Below are 5,077 nucleotides of genomic sequence, written 5' to 3' on the forward strand. Positions count from 1 at the left end.
AGCTGGAGCCTGAATTGATTCAATCTTTGCGGGTTAGTTTAACCTGCAAAGGTTGAACTGATTTGCAAGTTGATAGACATTCCCTTACAAGTTATGATTCTGGAAATGCAGCCACGTGTCTGCAGTGGCTCAGGCGAGAAGCCTGGGGGCGCTAGAGCAGCCCTCCCTTCCCTTCCTCAGGAGCCGCAAGGCTGGAGGCAAGCTGACCTGGGCAGCGTGGCCAGACCCCCAGTAGAGACTAAATATGATTGGGGAGGGGTTTAAACCCCCACCCTGGCCTGTTGGGATGCCAGCCAGGGTCTGCCTGGAGAGGGAGGGGGGAAGCAGGCCTTTCCAGACCTGTCCCTGAGGCCAGACACCAGCTGGGGCAGCACCTCAGGCAAAGAGGGACAGTGGGGGGGTTAAACTCCCCTGTTTTCCGGCATGGGGACCCCAGCCATGGCCTGCCAAGCTTTCTCCCCTGCTCGCATGGTGGGGAGCCTGGCCAAAGCTGGCTGGTAGGGCTGGGCGAAGCTTTGGTCCCTGATTCGATTCGGTGGAGATTTGGCCTGATTCGGTGACCTAATCTCTAAATCGAATCAGAGGTCACTTTAATCTCACTGAATCGAACTGGAACCCTGTGCAGCAATTTGGAGAGATTCAGAAAATTTGGAGATAGACACAGCTTTAAATGTTTCTTCTACGTACCTTGGGGTGCCAGGCGGCTCATGAACACTCTGATGGTGGGGTGCATGCAGCGTGCATTCATGAGCCACGCCTGGTACCTCAAGGTATGTAGAAAAAACTTTTAAAGCTGTGTCTGTGTTCAAATCGCTGATTCTCTGAATTAGCATCGGCTCTTCAGATTCGGCCAAATCGAATCAGGAACGGTGATCCGAGTCAACAAATTGAATTACTGTCCCTGATTCAGGCTGAATCTAAATCCGAATCAAATATGGCCTGTTTCGCACACCCCTACTGGCTAGCATGGCCCTGCTAACTGCCTGGGGCTGGGGCTGGGGCTGTGCCAAGCCAGCCTGCAGGTGCTGCTGAGTGCAGACATGGAGGGGTCAACCTGGTTGGGCTAGGGGGCCAGGCCCTTCCCAGCAGTTGTGGCTTGGGCTGGGGCTGGGGGAGCTCTGCAGCCAGATTGCTCCTGGCTCTCCTCCCCCAGGCCAGCTGGGGCTGTCATGAAGCCTCAGTGGTCAGGGAAGGGCTGTGGGGGCAGGGCCCTTCCAAGTCAGCTGTGGCTCTGTGACAGCTGGGCCTGGCAGTGTGGGTTGGGGCTGGCCTGGCAGCAGGCTGCCTGGGCCAGCTCTGAGGGGCTGGTGGCCCCTGAGCCTGGCAGCCACTCATCACAACTGTCGCTGTGCCCCTGTCCTGTGCAGCACCCGGTGGCCACAGCCACACCGCAAGCTGCCCGCTGGCCGGGGCTGGGGGGGCAGTTCTGCCTCCCTCCCCTCCAGCTGCCACTGCTGCTGCCATCCCTGCCTCTGCCACCCTGGGTGGGTGGGCAGAAAGCTTCAGCCTGCAGGGAGCTCTGGCTTCAGCTCTTGGCTGCCTTCCACCCACTCGGCTAGCAGGGGCTGCTCATCGCTCCAGGTGTGGGGAGTGGATGGGAGGCAGCTGGAGCTCAAGCCAGAGCTGCATGCACTGGGCAGAAGTCACCGGGCTTCCCCTCGGCTCCAGCAGCTCCTTCTCCTCCTGTTCCTGCTGCTGACTGGCCTCCCCACATCCGCCCTCAGCTGCACCCAGCAGCCCCTGCAGGCTGGTCTGGCCTGCCCCACAGCCCCAGGCTCAGCTCCAGCCACACGCGAGGCAGGCAGATGGCAGGGCCAAGCCGGCTGGGTCTCGCCAGTGGTCACACCTCTGCCCATGCTGCTGGAGTGGGGAGGCAGGGGAATGTCTGACAGGGGTTGCTCTGCCCCAGCCAGATGGCTGCCAGTGGGACAGGGGTTGGAGAGGGAGATTAAATCCCACTCCTCTCCCCCTTTGCTTCAGGCTGCGGATGGGGCTGGCCATGCCTCCCACTGCCACTCGAGCAGGGAAGGGGGGAATGCCTGACAGTGGCTGCTACACCCTGGCCAGGCAAACCCTGGCCACTGGCCCCCCAGTGGGAGAGGGTATGGGGGGGCAGGGAATAAACTAGAGAGCAGAGACAGGGGGCCAGCCCTGCTGTCTGGAGCACAGCCCAGCCAAGGGCTGCAGAGCATGCTGGGATGCTGGGGGACTCTGATTTAACTTAAACCAGGAAGGGGTCTAGGACAGAAGTTCCATAAACCAGTTTGACCCAGTCTGATACTACATTCAACCAGGTTTATCTTAAACCAGTTTTGGCCATTTTGAAACTAGTTTATGGGCACTGAACTTCTGTTCTGTTACAGGTTTAAACCAGTCTCTGATCGCTTAAACTGACTTATGTGTAACTTCTGTCCCTAGCCTTGTAGACCACAGGGGGTTCACTCCTTTGGGCCCACGAACCCTTATTCAGACAAGGCTCCTATTGCAATCAATGCAGCTGGGCCTCACTGAAAAACAAGCCCTCACGTGAAGTGTATAAAAAAAAAAAAGAAATCCCTGGAAATTTTCCCATTTGAAGAATGAATCTATAGAATTAAATAGCATTGGGACCACAAGGGTTCTACAGATTTTTAATAGATTCTGGAGAAATTACTAGCGAATTGTACAGGTTTGCTGTAAAGATCCAGTTCAATCCTATAGACATCTATAGCAGTTACAGGTTTTTAAATTAAACTTCATACGATGGGCCAAAAAACAATACAGAAACCTATACTCTATTGAAATGCATGGAGCTGTCTCCTAAGGGCTTACCCTTTCAGGATCATAAAAGAACTGTGTTCACTACCAGAGCTAAGGCTCTAAATCTGTCAGCATTTGCATTCTATGCTAATCCCTCCCATTATCAGGGGGTTTCATTCAGTTGTAATGAAAATCCTTCCACACTGAAACCTGGTATCCAAAATGTGCTCTCTAAACAAAATTACCCAGAGATGATCTAATGTGATGGCTTTGTTTGCAAAAGCGCTAATGCAGGTTTGAAATGGAAAATATGCAATTACATTTTTGGTGGGTGTGTTCGTACCACAGAGGCAACCCAAATAATTTTTGCAGGGAATGTGGTGGTAGGAGCTGTAACAAAGGTACTGCTCAGCTTCTCTGCGCTGCGTTAACTCTCAAGGTGGCTGCAACTGTTGTGGGCCTTTTTATTTTTCCTAGCTCTGTCAGTCTGTTTGTGAAGTTGTTTATCTTTCCACTTTCTGTCTTCACCAGTCACCTTTAGGTAACAGCTGTTAAAGGCTCCAAAGATACCTGTCAGTGAGTAATTGCTGGCATACAGTAATTAGTTGAACTAATCAGAGGTGTTTAATCATTGTGGGATAACAAACATATAGTAGCCTGGCACTGAGATTTACTGATCAAAGGTTGAGCTGCCAAAAGAGAAGTCATATGTTTCGCAGTGAGACAGTACAGAGTGCAGGGCCCTCTTAATGGTCGTGTACCCATTCTCCCAGCTCTGAGCTTGGTGCCAGGCTCTAAATAGGAACAGGCCCTGTCCATGCATCTAAATAAGAACATAGGATGCAAACCTATGACTCTGGTATCCAGGTTGTAGTTGTATTGGTCTAGAGGAGAAAGCAATCGGGGCTCATGGGCAGAGGTGATATCTTTTATTAGACCAATGAGATTTTTGCAAAAAAAACCCCTCCCAAAAATCAATTAAAGAAATTTTTTTGCAAAAATCTTGTTGGTCCAATGAAAGAGATCCCCTCTGTCCATGAGCCCTGATTACTTAACCCGTAACTGATATTTGGAGATGTTCAGATAAGGACCCCCACTGCTCACCCAGATCCTGTTCTCATTCCCACCTCTGCTCTATACCTGCTTTGGTAGGAGGCGTGTGTTAGCCTGGGGCAGTTTAAGGACACCAGCTTTGACATGCTGGCCAGTCCAGTGCCCAGTCCCTGAATCAGGGCCCTGACAGCTGGCAGTGGCTAAACTTGGATGCTTCAGATGGAAATAAAAGCATCACACACACAATCTGGCCGTAGTGTACAAACTGAGACATCCTTCAGAGCCCTGGTGCAGCTCGACTCCATGTCAGAGAATTGCCCTGCTTGCTGAGAGAGAGCTGTCATTTTGGATCTTGGCTCTGGGGCAGTATGGTGCTTCCAGCTTGGGCGCTCTCCTAGGCTAAGTATAGACAGTCAGTAAACTCGAGGCTGAATTCACAGATTCATAGATGTTAGGGGCTGGAAGCGACTTCTCGAGATCATCAGGTCCAATTCCTCTGCACTTGGGCAGGAAAGACTGCTGGGGCCAGATGACCTGAGTAAAGTGAGTGTCCAGATGTTTTTTGAAGATATCCAGTGGGGGTGATTGTACTACCTCTGGGAGGAGTCTATTCCAGACCCTGGACACTCAAGTTGTAAAGAAGTTTTTCCTTATGTCTAATCTAAAGCGGTCTTCTAGCAATTTATGACTGGTAGTCCTAGTCTTCCCCTGGGGAGCCCTAGTGAACAGACATTCACCCAGTCCCTGATATGCACCCCTTAGACTGCCACCAAGTCCCCTCTGAGTCTTCTCTTCTACAGGCTGAACAGATCTGTGTCTCTCAGCCTCTCATCCTATGGCCCGCTCTCCATCCCTTTAACCCTCTTCTGGACTCTCTCAAGTCTCTCCACATCCTTCCTGAAGTGTGGTGCCCAGAACTGGACCAAGATTGAGTAAAGCAGGAGGATGACATCCTTAGTCTTGTTTGAGATGCATCAGTAGATGCATGCCAGTGTTTTGTTTGCTTTGCCAGCTATGGCATTGCATTGGTGACTCAGTCTTTGCAGGTTAGTCTAAGTTATGTAGATTGAACTGCTAAGCAAGTGAGCAGACATTCACTTTTGATCCTAGAAATGCAGCTATGTGCCTGCAATAGCCCAGAAGGCAGTAGTAGAGGATGCCTCCTTGGTCAGCTGGAGCAGGCAGCTTGGGCCAAGCCTAGCCTGCCCACCTTGTGGGGGGGTGGGGAGGTTTTGTGGGAAAGGTGCAAAGCATCCTGGGATGCTGGGGAACTGTGAGTTAACTT

Source organism: Crocodylus siamensis, chromosome 5 (assembly GCF_052110815.1).
Source record: "Crocodylus siamensis isolate JL-2025a chromosome 5, ASM5211081v1, whole genome shotgun sequence".
NCBI classification, from domain to species: domain Eukaryota; kingdom Metazoa; phylum Chordata; order Crocodylia; family Crocodylidae; genus Crocodylus; species Crocodylus siamensis.